This window comes from Hemitrygon akajei, chromosome 29 (genome assembly GCF_048418815.1).
Source record: "Hemitrygon akajei chromosome 29, sHemAka1.3, whole genome shotgun sequence".
NCBI lineage: Eukaryota > Metazoa > Chordata > Chondrichthyes > Myliobatiformes > Dasyatidae > Hemitrygon > Hemitrygon akajei.
In genome coordinates, this window is record NC_133152.1 from 2,607,447 (window position 1) to 2,624,762 (window position 17,316).

Sequence of the window (17,316 nt, forward strand, 5' to 3'; positions counted from 1 at the left end):
TTCCAAAATCTAGTGAATACAGCCCAGGTCCAAATGTGATCTCATCAATTGCTTATAAAGCCTCAGCATTACATCCATGCTTTAATATTCTAGTCACCTTGAAATAATACCTTCTGTACTAACTGATTCAACATAGAATACAGAACATAAACACTACAGAACAGTACAAGCCCTTCGGTCCACAATGTTGTACCAATCAGTTAACGTATCAGTCCAACCCTTCCCTCATACACAGCGCTCCATTTTTCTATGTGCCTATATGGGCTGTCTCCATGTGCTGATCATCCATGTCCCTACCCAAGAGTTTTTTCAATGCCCCTAATGTATCTGCCATTATTACCACCCTGATAGCATGTTCCATAAACATGATGGTGTAAAAAAACTAACCTCTGATATCCCATGATACTTTCCTCCATTCACCTTAAAATGATACCTCTGAAAAAGTTTCCAGCATTCCACTTTATCTATGCCTCTAATCTTCTTGTACAACTCTACCATTGTCCATTGCTCCAAAAAACAAAGATGTAGCTCGATCAACTATCCTCATAAGACACGCTTACAAGTTCAGTCAGAATCATGGTCAACATTCTCTGCAGCCCCATCTCTAAAGCTTCCACACCTTTCCTATAATGAGGTGACCAGGAATGAACACAATACTCCAAATATGTTCCAACAAGGTTTTTATAAAACTGGATGTTACAAGGAAGCAGGTTCACGGGTTTTGTAAATGAGACAGAATACACTGATTGCAAATAATCAGTAACTATTACTTTACAAACTGTAAAACATTTGACCAAACATCTCAATCACCTGAATTAGAAAAGCTATGATACTAAACATTCAGTAACACTTCAAAAGGTACTTCATTAAGTCTCCCCAAGTTACACAACTACAAAACTAAGCATTCAACAGGTTAATACAAAGTACACTGCAGATGCTGTGGTCAAATCAACATGTACAAAAGTTGGATGAACTCAGCAGGTTGGGCTGCATCCGTTGAAATGAACAGTCAACATTTCGAGCCGAGACCCTTTGTCAGGACTGAAGGAGGAGGGAGCAGGAGCCCTATAAAGAAGGTGAGGGGAGGGTGGAAGGTGCCAGGTGAAAAACCAATCAGAGGAAAGATCAAGGGGTGGGGGAGGGGAAGCGGGGAGGGGATAGGCAGGAGAGGTGAAGGAGGAATGTAAGGGGAAAGCACTATGGGTAGTAGAAGAAGGCAGAATCATGAGAGAGGTGATAGGCAGCTGGAAGAGGAGGCAGAGTGAAAGTGGGATGGGGGAAGGGAGAGGGAGGGAATTAACTCTACTCTACTGCCATTATGAGGCCAAACTCAGGTTGGAGGAGCAACACCTCATATACCAACTGGGTAGTCCCCAGCCCCTTGTTATGAACATCGAATTCTCCAACTTCCGGTAATTCTCTCCCTCTCCGTCTCAGCCCGAAACGTTGACTGTTCATTTCAACGGATGCTGCCCGACCTGCTGAGTTCCTCCAGCTTTTGTACGTGCATTCAACAGGTTCTTAGTTAAGTGTGTATGTGGGCCCTCCGATATCTGCAGCATACTTTCCCAGTGATTCTTCAGCACTGACCACCACCTCAGTGTAAAGGTGAGCCCCTGCAGAAAAGGAAAGCCAACCTGTCTCTTGCAATTGCTATTCTTATACCACTGAATCACCTGGAACCAGACATCGGTGCAAGACAACCAATGGGAAAGAGCTACTGCTCTTGAAAGGGCCAATCAACAGCTGGCACAGTGAAAGCAGCTTTCAAACAGCACATAAACTAGCCCTTCACATTATATTCCACTCCTCAAAAGATGCAAAATGGGGGCAATCCAGCCATCAGACTGGTATGACTCCTACAAACACCCCACTAAACTACATATAAAACACAAAAGTACAATACCTAGTATGACAAACCAAATAGTCACCCCTCAGTGTACCAGCCTCCTAGCTCCCCAAAAGGCTATCAGCCTTCCCTCAGAGTGTAATCGATATGGAGCTGGTCCCCCACTTAATCTTATACACCAGTTTGTCAAATGTGAGTGATGTTTCCCGACTCATTATAAATGTAGGTGTAGCGTTCTTGACCAATAACAGCACAAATGCCACCTTTCTTTGCAAGCCCGTAACCTAAGAAATTCCATATCAGTTCCCGGGACAGTCTGACCCTACCATATTGGGAAAGGCTATCATCCAAAACCTTCTGCCTCCTGATAGCCCTCTGGCAAGCTGCTCATCCAGGTCACGGAGATGAATATGTACATATTCCAGACAACAGGAGCCATACCACCCCGTGAGGAGCTACAGGAACTGGGAGCCAGTTAGTGTCCCAGGAATGCCCACCTTCACAGCAACATTCAGCATAGACAGTCATCCCAGGGTACTGTTACCGTTCACACTTGCTGTATCCTAATGCCTGGTTGAAACTGTGCTTATCATATCACCTAAACCGACATTCCTTTCCATAGAACCGCAGAACCATAGAACATTCCAGCACAGAAACAGGCCTTTTGACCCTACTTGGCTGTGCCAAACCATTTTTCTGCCTAGTCCTACTGACCTGCACCTGGACCATATCCCTCCAAACCCCTCTCGTCCATGTACCTGTCCTAGTTTTTCTTAAATGTCAAAAGTGAGCCCACATTCACCACTTCATCTGGCAGCTCATTCCACACTCCCACCACTCTCTGTGTGAAGAAGCTCCCCCTAATGTTCCCTTTAAACTTTTCCCCCTTCACCTTCAACCCATGTCCTCTGGTTTTTTTTTCTCTCCTAGCCTCAGTGGAAAAAGCCTACTCTATCTATACCCATCATAATTTTATATACCTCTATCAAATCTCCCCTCATTCTTCTACGGTCCAGAGAATAATGTCCTAACCTATTCAACCTTTCTCTGTAACTCAGTTTCTCAAGTCCCGGCAACATCCTTCTCTGCACTCTTTCAAACTTATTAATATCCTTCCTGTAATTTGGTGACCAAAACTACACACAATACTCGGATTTGTCCTCAACAATGCCTTATACAACCTCACCATAACGTTCCAACTCTTATGCTCACTACTTTGAATTATAAATGCCAATGTACCAAAAGCTCTCTTTACAACCCTATCTACCTGTGACGCCACTTTTAGGGAATTTTGTATCTGTATTCCCAGATCCCTCTGTTATACTGCACTCCTCAGTAGCAAAGTATTTCAATGGGTCTCTTCCTCTGAAATTAGAATTCATTCAAAAACTCTTCCAATACAGATTTAGCAGCACAGACTGACTTTGTACTCACACTTATAAACTCACATGTGACAACACCTCACCCAAATTTCTCTGAACTCCAATTATTCATGCTTAATTGTAAGGAGAAGGGGTGCAAGCCAAAATTACACTCTCCCAACAGGTATGAGGTAGGAAGGCAACACCCAACCACTGACACTGAAGGCCCACCTTTTGAAGACTCTCCAGCAAGAGATATAGGGAATCCTGAACAGAATGCAAAGAATCCAGCAGACAAAAGGAGCCTTTATCCGGCTTGAAGATTTACCCTTTCCCCTTAATACCCCCTTAACCTCTCTTCCCCTGCTGGTGCTCCCTCCACAATGCATAGAGGGTGAGAGTGGGAACCTGCTCCTTCCAGACTCCAGCTCTAAGCAATGCCAAAAGCATTTCCTTATGAATCATGCAGGATCCCTCCCCTTCCCATTCCCTGTCTGCTTATCCAACTTCCATACCCGGCTGCGTGTACCTACTTCTATATACCCCAATCCCTACAATGACTGAATAGCTGCATTTAGAGGATGTTTGACCCCTGGTCCCATTAAAGACAGCACTACTCCCTTCAAGTGGAGAGCTGCTGCCATAACCAAATGCCCCATCATGACAAGTGTTAGTTCAGAATCCTCTGGCGAGCTATCTCTATTGCTGGAAAAGCCAGTAATTAGAGCCCGCTGGTCCCTTCCTCGACTGTGCTCATCCCACCCAGTGCTTTAAATCCCACTCAAGGGGGGAAGGGTACCTAACTGCTGCTGCCACCTGATCCTGTAAGGATACAATATCCTTGGGGGGAGTGAGTACCATCCTCAGGGTGTAATTGATCATGTTTGGGACAATAGGCCCCTAAAACACCCATCACTCTATTAGATAGAGTCACTCCAGGACCCCCTCATCCCATATCCTCAACAACCACTTAGCCGGAGACACTCCAGGCTTCCCTTAATCTTAATCTTAATCTTGTAGTGGCCCGCAAAGCACTATGAAAGGAACACACGGAGGCAGAGAGAGCTGAACTCGGAATGATTTTACTGATTTAAACTCGCGCGCTTAAATCCCCCCTCCCAAGGGTCCCTGCGACCAGCGGGGCGGACGTGACATCAGACCGTCCCCAGAAGGTCTGTCCTGAGTGGGCCGCATGTCTGCCTGAGGCACCCGATGGCGGTTCAAGTCTCGTGTGCGCGGACGGCTGCACCACCCCCCCCCCCCCAGAAATGTCCATCGGGGGAGTGGAGCCCCCAGTCTGCGTGGCTTGCCTGGGTGACCGGCCTCGCCGGCGCGGTGCGGGTACCCTCACTGGTTGCTCAATGTCCAATGTGCCGGTTTGAGGTGGTCCACTGTAAAAGTCTCTTCCCGGCCACCTACCTCCACAACACACATGGATCCGTTGTGCCGGATCACCTTGAAGGGTCCCTCGTATGGCCGCTGTAGAGGTTACCTGTGCATGCCCCTGTGAATAAAAACATACTCACAGTCTCAGAGGTCTTTAGGACACTAAGGTTGGGCTTGGGTTTTTTTTTTGTTTGAGCGGAGATGAATAGAGAAGATGCTGGGGGGAAGCAGTTGTAGCTTACGATCCGGTGAGAGAACCACTGTGAGCGACGTTTGGAAGGAGGTGTGTGCTTTCACGTTGACCGAGGGCCCAGCATATGAGTGACAGGGAAGTTCAAGATGAGCTCCAACTTGTGCACATTTGACTGTTTAATTAGAATGGGCCCTTTCCTTTTTGCTATTCTTTACTAACTTTTTAGTTAAGATTCATAAATATAATTCTTTTAATCATACGCAGTTACTGTCTGTTTTCTCATGGCATTAACTTGTAACAGGGCAGCAAATGCCACAGCATCCATACAAACCAGGCTTTGGGGTGGGATCAAGTGCGCCTCAATCTCACGAGTTTAGAGGTTGTCTTCCCTAGACTTACACAGCCAAGGAAACCAGGGTGTTTCATTGTGGAGGCTCACCCGGGATCAATTTAGCTGGATACTGTGTGATTGTCCTGAGCACTGATCCAGTGGGTTGTGTGTTAAAGTCTGGGTTAAACTATTGTTTTGTAAAGTGATTACGATACGTGCCAATGAATGCTGCAGGGATGGAGTGGAGGTTTGATAAAATGGCGAGCAAAGACTTTCTTCTAATTCAGACTAGCGCTGACGTAATGGCAGTGGAACTGGGAGAGGGGGGGGCCATGTCCATACTTTCCGAAAAGAGGGGAGTGTAGACAAGGGTGCCGAATCGGAAGTCAACTTTCCCGTAGCTGGGGGTAGAGACTTTAAAGACAAGTTACTCTCGTTTCTGCGGAGCGAGGGGAAGGAGTGGTCTGATGTAGAATGTCTAATAAGTCCTCAGCGAGGGCTGAGCATTCTGAGTTGGTAGCGGCCCCTGCCTCTCTGGCAAATAAATGACAAAATCTCCAGGTTCAAAGTCCCAGCTATCGTAGGCTCAGCCTGTTCTCAGGAATGAAGCCCACCCCTAAAGGGGAAGAGGAGTATGAGACAGATATTTCTATAGTGAGGAGACTAGTGGGAGCCTGTAAGGAGAAAGTTGGAGAGAGCTTTCTGAAAACATTGCCCATTCATCCTGTGTTCCAAGCTGCTTTTGAGGAAGTGTGTGGCCACACAAGGCTGGATGATGAGCAGAAATGACGGACTGTGTGGTTCACCCAGTCAAAGGCAGTCAGGTTACAGCCTGGAGAAGTAGCAAGAGTGATGAGAATCCCCAAATTTCCAAGAAATGCTTTTTGTCATCTATATCAATGATATGGATGATAATGTGGTAAATTGGATCAGCAAATTTGTTGATGATACAAAGATTGGACGTGTAGTGGACAGTGAAGAAGGTTTTCAAAGCTTGCAGAGGGATCTGGACCAGCTGGAAAGAAATGGGCTGAAAAATGGCAGATGGAGTTCAATACAGACAAGTGTGAGGTATTGCACTTTGGAAGGAAAAACCAAAGTAGAAAATATAAGGTAAATGGTAGGGCACTGATGAGTGTAGAAGAACAGAGGGATCTAGGAATACAGATACAAAATTCCCTAAAAGTGGCATCACAGGTAGATAGGGTAGTAAAGAGAGCTTTTGGTAACCATATAACCATATAACAATCACAGCACGGAAACAGGCCATCTCAGCCCTTCTAGTCCATGCCGAATACTTACTCTCACCTAGTCCCACCCACCTGCCCTCAACCCTCCATTCCTTTCCTGTCCATATACCTATCCAATTTTTTTTAAATGACAAAATCGAACCTCCCTCTACCACTTCTACCAGAGGCTCATTCCACACAGCTACCATACTCTGAGTAAAGAAGTTTCCCCTTGTGTTACCCCTAAACTTTCACCCCTTAACTCTCAACTCATGTCCTCTTGTTTGAATCTCCCCTACTCTTGATGGGAAAAGCCTATCCACGTCAACTCTATCTATCACCCTCATAATTTTAAATACCTCTATCAAGTCTCACCTCAACGTTCTAAGCTCCAAAGAATAAAGACCTAACTTGTTCAACCTTGCTCTTTAACTTAGTTGCTGAAACCCAGGTAACATTCTAGTAAATCTTCTCTGTACTCTCTCTATTTCATTGACATCTTTCCTACAATTCTTTCCTAACATTACATCCCAACTCCTATACTCAATGCTCTGATTTATAAAGGCCAGTATACCAAAAGCTTTCTTCCCCACCCTATCCACATGAGATTCCACCTTCAGGGAACTGTGCACCATTATTCCTAGATCACTCTGTTCTACTGCATTCTTCAATGCCCTACCATTTACCATGTATGTCCTATTTTGATTATTCCTACCAAAATGTAGCACCTCACACTTATCAGCATTAAACTCCATCTGCCATCGTTCAGCCCACTCTTCTAACTGGCCTAAATCTCTCTGCAAGCTTTGAAAACCTATTTCATTATCCACAATGCTACCTATCTTAGTATCATCTGCATACTTACTAGTCCAATTTACCACCCCATCATCCAGATCATTAATGTATATGACAACCAACATTGGACCCAATTCAGATCCCTGAGGCACACCACTAGTCACCGGCCTCCAACCTGACAAATAGTTATCCACCACTACTCTCTGGCATCTCCCATCCAGCCACTGTTGAATCCATTTTACTACTTCAATATTAACACCTAACAATTGAACCTTCCTAACTAACTTTCTGTGCAGAATCTTGTCAAAGGCCTTACTGAAGTCCATATAGACAACATCCACTGCTTTACCCTCATCAACTTTCCTAGTAACCTCTTCAAAAAATTCAATAAGATTTGTCAAACATGACCTTCCACGTACAAATCCATGTCAACTGTTCCTAATCAGACCCTGTCTATCCAGATAATTATATATACCATCTCTAAGAATACTTTCCATTAATTTACCCACCACTGACATCAAGCTTACAGGCCTATAATTGCTAGGTTTACTCTTAGAACCCTTTAAACAATGGAACAACATGAGCAATACACCAATCCTCCAGCACCATCCCCATTTCTAATGACAGTTGAAGTATTTCTGTCAGAGCACCTGCTATTTCTACACTAACTTCCCTCAAGGTCCTAGGGAATATCCTGTCAGGACCTAGAGATTTATCCACTTTTATATTCCTTAAAAGTGCCAGTACTTCCTCTTCAATCATCATCATTTCCATAACTTCCCTACTTGTTTCCCTTACCTTACACAATTCAATATCCTTCTCCTTAGTGAATACCAAAGAAAAGAAATTATTCAAAATCTCACTCATCTCATTTGGCTCCACACATAGCTGTCCACTCTGATTCTCTAAGGGACCAATTTTATCCCTCACTATCCTTTTGCTATTAATATAACTGTAGAAACCCTTTGGATTTATTTTCACCTTACTTGCCAAAGCAACCTCCTATCTTCTTTTTGTTTTTTTTAATTTTTCTTTAGATTCTTTTTACATTCTTTATATTCCCGAGCACCTCATTTACTCCATGCTGCCTATATTTATTGTAGATCTCTCTCTTTTTCTGAACCAAGTTTCCAATGTCCCTTGAAAACCATGGCTGTCTCAAACTTTTAACCTTTCCTTTCAACCTAACAGGAACATAAAGATTCTGTACTCTCAAAATTTCACCTTTAATGACCTCCATTTCTCTATTGCATCCTTCCCAGAAAACAAATTGTCCCAATCCACTCCTTCTGAATCCTTTCGCGTCTCCTCAAAGTAAGCCTTTCTACCATTGAAAATCTCAACCCTGGCTCCAGTCCTATCCTTCTCCATAATTATATTGAAACTAATGGCACTGTGATCACTGGATCCAAAGTGCTCCCCAAAACACATACCTCTGTCACCTGACATATCTCATTCCCTAAAAGGAGATCCAAAACTGCTCCTTCTCTAGTTGGTACCTCTTTGTATTGCTGCAAAAAACTATCCTGCACACATTTTACAAACTCCAAACCATCCATCCGTTTTACAGTATGGGCTTCCCAGTCTATGTGTGGAAAATTAAAATCTCCCACAATCACAACCCTGTGCTTATTACAAATATCTGCTATCTCCTTGCAAATCTGCTCCTCCAATTCTCGTTCCCTATTAGGTGGTCTATAATATAAGTGTTACTACACCTTTCCCATTCCTCAATTCCACCTAAATAGCCTCCCTAGAAAATCCCTCTCATCTATCCTGCCAGAGTACTGCTGTAATATTTTCTCTGATAAGCAATGCAACATCTCCCCCTCTTGTCCCTCCAATTCTATCACACCTGCAGCAACGAAATCCAGGAATATTTATTTGCCAATCACACCCGTCCTGCAACCATGTTTCACTAATAGCTACATCATATTTCCAGCTATCAATCCATGCTCTAAGCTCATCCACCTTTCTTACAGTGATCCTAGCATTAAAATAAATGCATTTAAGAAATTCTCCACCTCTTCCTTTCTGCTTATCTCTAACGGTGCAAACAACTTTACGATCTTGTTTTTCTTCTTTCTGCTATACATCTGTTCCTACACTCTGGTTCCCCTCCTCCCTTTTATCTAGTTTAAATCCACTGACGCCTCTCTAGCAATCCTACCTGCAAGAATATTTGTCCCTCTCCAGTTCAGATGTAAACTGTCCTGTTGGAACAGGCCCCACCTTCCCTGGAAAACTGCCCTATTACCTATAAATCTGAAGCCCTCCCTCCTGCACCATGTCCTCAGCCACATGTTGATCTGTGGTGTATTATTATTTCTAAACCCGCCTGCACGTGGCACTGGTAGCAATCCTGAGATAATTGGTACTTTGTAAGCACATTATATTGGCCTTTATAAATCAAAGTGTTGAGTATAAGAATTGGAATGTTATGGTGAGGTTGTATAAGACATTGGTGAGGCCGAATTTGGAGTACTGTGTGCAGTTTTGGTCACCTATTTACAGGAAGGATATTAATAAGGTTGAAAGAGTGTAGAGAAGGTTTACAAGGATGTTGCCAGGACTTGAGAAACAGTTACAGAGAAAGGTTGAATAGGTTAGGACTTTATTGTCTGGAGTGTAGAAGAATGAGGGGAGACTTGATAGAGGTATATAAAATTATGATGGGTATAGATAGAGTGAATGCAAGCAGGTTTTTTCCACTGAGGTTAGGGGAGAAAAATAACCAGAGGACATGGGTTAAGGGAGAAGGGGAAAAAGTTTAAAGGGAACATTGGGGGGGCTTCTTCACACAGACAGTGGTGGGAGTGTGGAATGAGCTGCCAGATGAAGTTGTAAATGCAGGTTCACTTTTAACATTTAAGAAAAAGTTAGACAGGTACATGGATGAGAGGGGTATGGAGGGATTTGGACCTGGTGCTGGTCAATGGGACTAGGAAGAAAAATGGTTCGACACAGCCAAAAGGACCAAAAGGCTTGTTTCTGTGCTGTAATGTTCTATGTTTCTATGGTTCTATGGAAAGCCTCTTGGTGGATGCTCCAGAAGACCATGAAATGGAGTCATGCTTACCTGCTGGGGTATCAGTGAGGCCCAAACTTCAGAAGCCCTCAGTTGTACAAATGAACAGGATGAGAGTGAGTGTCAGGAACACTTCGGAGTGGGAGGTTACCCTCAGGTGATGGATGCCAAAGGTGCACTTCTTCCCGCTTATGGTAATGTCTAGAGTCCCTGTGAGACAAGCCGGGGAGAACCTCTCTCCGAAAAGAGGAAAGGTGACTGCCAAGTCAGTCAATTTTGGAGACTCCCTGGTACCTGGAGGTTGGAAGGAGAGGTTGATAGAGAAAATGTTGAAGCTGGAAGATGTCTTTTCTAATGACAAGTTTGATGTGGGTTGTTCCAAGAGCACTCACCACACCATCCAGGTTACAGAGGACACCCCGTTCAGAAAAAGGTCGTGGCGACTGGCACCTACAAAGGTGGAGGAAGTTCGACAGCATTTGTAGAAGCTGGAGGAAGCTGGGAACATCACTGAGTCCAGAAGCCCTTATGCGTCTCCAATAGTAATGGCCAGGGAGAAGAATGGGAATGTAAGGATATGAGTGGACTATCGGATTCTGAACAGGCACACAGTCCCTAACCAGTATACAGTCTCGAGAATCAAGGACATGCTAGTCTGCCTGAATGGTGTGATATGGAGAAGGGAGCTGAGAAAGGCTTATGAAATAGCTGATGTCTTGGCTGCCAAGCAGAATCAAGGAAATAAGAGGAGGTATGATCAAAAAGTTAGGTCCTCCCAATTCATGCTGGGAGACCAAGTCCTCATAATGAATTTGGGGCTAGCTGGGAAGCATAAGTTGGCTGACCGCAGGACAGCTACGCCCAATGTAGTGGAGAGTCAGATGCCAAATGTATCAGTTTTCCAGGTGAAACCAGAGGATGGGAATGGGCTTGTCAAGATTCTCCATCAGAACCACCTTCTACCTCTGGGACAAGAGGCCATCCCCTCAACAGCAAGCATATCACTTTGGATACTGGCATGGAGTGACCTAGCAGAGGAAAGTCACATTGGTTGGGTCTCTGGAACCTAGTCTGCCTCTGTGACTCAGAAGGGAAGGGGTAAGAGGTGTTGTGAGAGGAGATTTGTTAGAGGAATGGACAGGAGGTTCTGAGGGTAAGAACAAGATTCCCAGGTGATATCTTGTCTCCCAGACCCAGGATATCTCAGATTAAGTCCTAAGCTTTCATAAGTGGGAGGGTGAACAGCCAGAAGTCATGGTCCACGTAGGTACCAATGACACGGGTAGGACGAGTGATGAGGCTCTGCATAGAGAGTTCAGGGAGTTAGGTGCTAAGTTAAAGGGCAGGACCCCCAGGATTGTGACTTCAGGATTGCTACCCATGCCGTGTGCTAGTGAGGACAGAACTTGGAAGGTTATACAGTTTAGCACATGGGTAAGGAGTTGGTGTAGGAGGGAGGGTATAAGATCTTTGCAACATTAGTTTCTCTTCTAGGGACAGTGGGACTTGTACAGAAGGGACAGTTTGCACCTGAACTGGAAGGGGACTAATATTCGAGCAGGAAGGCTTCTTAATGCTGCATGGCAAGGGTTAAGAGTTGCAGGGGGATGGGAGCCAGAGTGCCTGAACAGTTAGTGGAGAGATTGTGGAGGCAGATGTTGGTAAGACCTCCGACAAAGTCAGAAATCTAAAGGTTAAGCATGATGCCACTAGGTGTCCTGAACTGCGTGTGCTTCAGCTGAAGATGAAGTAGCTGGTTTACAAATGGAGGCAATGTGTAGTGAGGAGAGGCTGTTGATACAGTCTCCAGGGTCCTGCACCTTCAGTGTAACTACCTCTTTATATGTCCTCTGTATGACTTCCTCACTCTCCGAATGATCCGGAGTTAATCCAGTTCCAGCTCAAGCTGCAGATGGATGCACCTTGCAGCTGTAGTCGTCAGGGATACCGGAGATCTCCCTACCTTCCCACATCCCACAAGAGGAGCATTCCACTATCCTGCCTGCCATCCCTACTGTCCCAGCTGAGCAGATAAAAAAAAAGAGAAGGAAGAACTTGCACTTTTCTTTCTTTTGCTTTCTCTGAGTGAAGTCTCTTTGCTGAAGCTTCAAAGAGCTAAAACCTTAAGATCACCACTCTGACGATGGTCACTACACTTGCCCCTGCCTTCCTTTAATTTGTTCTTACTAAGCAATCCCAAATGCCGACTGGTTACTGGTCAGAGCTCTATATAGGACCCTGGTCAGACCCCACTCGGAGTACTCTGCTCAGTTCTGGTCGACTCACTACAGGAAGGATGTGGAAGCCATAGAAAGGGTGCAGAGGAGATTTACAAGGATGTTGCCCGGATTGGGGAGCGTGCTTTATGAAAAAAGGTTGAATGAACTCGGCCTTTTATCCTTGGAGCAACGGAGGATGAGAAGTGACCTGATAGAGGTGTATAAGACGATGAGAGGCATTGATTGTGTAGATAGAGGCTTTTTCCCAGGGCTGAAATAGCTGCCATAAGAGGGCACAGGTTTAAGGTGCTGGGGAGTAGGTACAGAGGAGATGTCAGGGATAAGTTTTTTTACGCAGAGAGTGGTGAGTGCGTGGAATGTGCTGCTGGCAACGGTGGTGGAGGTGGATACGATAGGGTCTTTTAAGAGACTTTTGGATAGGTACATGGAGGTTAGAAAAGTAGAGGGCTATGGATAACCCTAGTACTTTCTAAAGTAGGGACATGTTTGGCACAACTTTGTGGGCCAAAGGGCCTTTATTGTGCTGTATGTTTTCTATGTTTCTATTACACTGCTGCGGCCCACTCCTGCCTTTTATCCTCAGGCAGTGGATCTGTTTGAAGTCCTCTCCTGTCCAAACTTCTGATGTCTCGATTGGCCACATGATCAGCACAAGACGTTTAAGAGCACCTTATCAATTGTTGTAGGATTAAGCATTATTAACAGTCTGTCACCACTGGAAAAAATTTATTGCAGCATTTACAGCTTCTCACGTTACCTTATCAGCCGAGGTTCAACGTCATCGCCTGGCTTAATCACTCCACCATCCGGAGTTCAACAGCCTTGTGGGGATCGATGAGAGATAGGAAATAGGGGAAGTATGCACCCTGTGAAGTGGAAGTTAACTGTTACTGCCTCAATCTAACCACATGCTTCCACTGACGAGAGACTTTTTCTAATCCTGGTTCATTGAGTGAGGACTCTGGTGATCATTTACTCACCTCTATGGCTTCAACAGGCCCTTGTGACTACAGTGGCAGTGCCAACGACTGCCACCTGTGATGCCCTTTTTCTCCAACAACACACGGTGACTTTCCTGAGACCAAATTTCTACTCACCATATTCTTTTGAAGTATAATATATTTCATCTATGGATTCAGTTATGTACTGGCTGCAATTTTTCCAGTTCATCTGCCTAATAGAGCCACCTCTACTGATCCTCACAGTGGCTCAGGGAGGGGTACAAATTAGAAAAGTCATAAAGTCTTTGTGGATCTGTGGCCCCCGCACTTCCACTTCCCAATCCTGGTCACTTAGGAGAAATTACTTAGCAGACCTTAGATTTTGAGATGGCTTCAACCTCAGACAGTGAAATGCAGAGGTTGAGGGAGTGACTGGGGCACTTTCAGGAGGCGGCAAGCTAGTTGAATGTTCCTATGCAATTCATTTACTTCTGTCATTTATGTAATTGAATACTGTAATTTATTCAAACAACACACACAAAATGCTGGTGGAACGCAGCAGGCCAGGAAGCATCTACAGGGAGAAACACTGTCGACGTTTTGGGCTGAGACCCTTCGTCAGGACTAACTGAAAGGAAAGATATTAAGAGATTTGAAAGTAGGAGGGGGAAGGGGAAATGCAAAATAATAGGAGAAGACCAGAGGGGGTGGGGTGAAGCTGAGAGCTGGAAAGGAGATTGGCAAAAGGGAATCAGAGCTGGAGAAGGGAAAGGATCATGGGACGGGAGGCCTCTTTTTCTCTCTCTCTCTGCCCATCACTCTGCCTGTTCTCCATCTCCCTCTGGTGCTCCCCTCCCCCTTTCTTTCTCACTAGGCCTCCCATCCCATGATCCTTTCCCTTCTCCAGCTCTGTATCCCTTTTGCCAATCACCTTTCCGGCTCTCAGCTTCACCCCACCCCCTCCAGTCTTCTCCTATTATTTTGCATTTCCCCTCCCCCCACTACTTTCAAATCTCTTACTATCTTTCCTTTCAGTTAGTCCTGACGAAGGGTCTCGGCCCGAAACATCGATAATGCTTGTCCCTATAGATGCTGCCTGTCCTGCTGCGCTCCCCCAGCATTTTGTGTGTGTTGCTTGAATTTCCAGCATCTGCAGATTTCCTCGTGTTTGCACTGTAATTTATTTATTAATTTATTTTCTTCTATATTATGCATTGCATTGAACTGCTGCTGCTAAGTTAATATCACATGCTGGTGATAATAAACCTGATTCTGATTCTCATTCTGCCAAACACGTATGGCAAGTTGAATAGTGTACCCAAAACTTGGGAAAAGAAAACATGAAAGTGGGAAGGATAAGACACTTCTGGGATAACATTAAGAACATGATTCGTGTGAGTCCCTCCAATGAAAATCACCAAATATTCCCATTTTAAACTAATACTGCTACAAACATAGACAATACAGTAAGCAACACAATTTTAAAGTGTTCAAAAAGATCCTTCAGTACTCCAGGTATTCATGAATCTTGAACAGCGGTTTCTGGTCGCAAGTGCGGTTCACCTTTAAGACAGCAGAAGAGAGGATACCGTGCTAGGAATAATGGTGCATAGTTCCCTGAAGGCGGAATCTCATGTGGATAGGGTGGTGAAGAAAGCTTTTGGTATGCTGGCCTTTATAAATCAGAGCATTGTGTATGGAGTTGGGATGTAATGTTAAAATTGTACAAGGCATTGGTAAGGCCGTATTTGGAGTATTGTGTACAGTTCTGGTCACCGAATTATAGGAAAGATGTCAACAAAATAGAGAGAGTACAGAGAAGATTTACTAGAATGTTACCTGGGTTTCAGCACCTAAGTTACAGGGAGAGGTTGAACAAGTTAGGTCTTTATTCTTTGGAGCATAGAAGGTTGAGGGGGGACTTGAAAGAGGTATTTAAAATTATGAGGGGGATAGACAGAGTTGACATGGATAGGCTTTTTCCATTGAGAGTAGGGGAGATTCAAACAAGAGGACATGAGTTGAGAGTTAGGGGGCAAAAGTTTAAGGGGAACACAAGGGGGAACTTCTTTACTCAGAGAATGGTAGCTGTGTGGAATGAGCTTCTGGTAGAAGTGGTAGAGGCAGGTTCGATTTTGTCATTTAAAAGAAAACTGGATAGGTATATGGACAGGAACGGAATGGAGGGTTATGGGCTGAGTGCAGGTCAGTGGGACTAGGTGAGAGTAAGCGTTCGGCACAGACCAGAAGGGCTGAGATGGCCTGTTTCCGTGCTGTAATTGTTATATGGTTATATATGGTTATATTAAAAGTTCGTTCAAGAAGAAGAGGGTTCTAACTTCCACCATCAACTAGTCTGCTGGCAAACCTACAGTCTCTAGAAAATAAAGTTGAAGACCTCAGTGCAAGATTGCTGTACCGAAGGGATTTTGGTGGAAGAAATAAACGGGCAGACTATTATTTAGATGGAGAGAGAATTCAAAATGCAGTGATGCAAAGGGACTTGGGAGTCCTTGTGCAGGATACCCTAAAGGTTAACCTCCAGGTTGAGTCGGTAGTGCAGAAGGGTATGCAATTTAGTATCATTTCTAGAGGTATAAAATATAAGAGCAGGGATGTGATATTGAGGGTCTATAAGGCACTGATGAGACCACACTTGGAGTATTGTGTGCAGTTTTGGGCTCCTTATTTTAGAAAGGATATACTGACATTGGAGAGGGTTCAGAGAAGATTCACGAGAATGATTCCAGGAATCAAGTCAAGTCAAGTCACTTTTATTGTCATTTCGACCATAACTGCTGGTACAGTACATAGTAAAAATGAGAATGTTTTTCAGGATCATGGTGTTACATGATACAGTACAAAAACTAGACTGAATTATGTAAAAAACAACATAGAAAAAAACTACACTAGACTACAGACCTACCCAGGACTGCATAAAGTGCACAAAACAGTGCAGGCATTACAATAAATAATAAACAAGACAATAGGGCAGTAAGGTGTCAGTCCAGGCTCTGGGTATTGAGGAGTCTGATAGCTTGGGGGAAGAAACTGTTACATAGTCTGGTTGTGAGGATCCGAATGCTTCGGAGCCTTTTCCCAGACGGCAGGAGGGAGAAGAGTTTGTATGAGGGGTGCGTGAGGGGTGCAAAATGCTGTTTGCTTTGCAGATGCAGCGTGTAGTGAAAATGTCCATAATGGCAGGAAGAGAGACCCCAATGATCTTCTCAGCTGACCTCACTATCCGCTGCAGGGTCTTGCAATCCGAGACGGTGCAATTTCCGAACCAGGCAGTGATGCAGCTGCTCAGGATGCTCTCAATACAACCCCTGTAGAATGTGATGAGGATGGGGGATGGGAGATGGACTTTCCTCAGCCTTCACAGAAATTAGAGACGCTGCTAGGCTTTCATTGCTATGGAGCTGGTGTTGAGGGACAAGGTGAGATTCTCCATCAGGTGAACACCAAGAAATTTGGTGCTTTTAACAATTTCTACCGAGGAGCCGTCGATGTTCAGCAGGGAGTGGTCGCTCTATGCCCTCCTGAAGTCAACAACCACCTCTTTTGTTTTGTTCACATTCGGAGACAGGTTGTTGGCTCTGCACCAGTCCGTTAGCCGCTGCACCTCCTCTCTGTAAGCTGACTTGTCATTCTTGCTGATGAGACCCACCACGGTCGTGTCATCGGCGAACTTGATGATGTGGTTCGAGCTGTGTGTTGCAGCACAGTCATGGGTCAGCAGAGTGAACAGCAGTGGACTGAGCACACAATCCTGGGGAGCCCCTGTGCTCAGTGTGATGGTGTTGGAGATGCTATTCCCGATCCGGACTGACTGAGGTCTCCCAGTCAGGAAGTCCAGGATCCAGTTGCAGAGGGAGGTGTTCAGGCCCGGTAGGCTCAGCTTTACAATTCGTTTCAGAGGTATGATTGTGTTGAATGCTGAACTGAAGTCTATGAACAGCA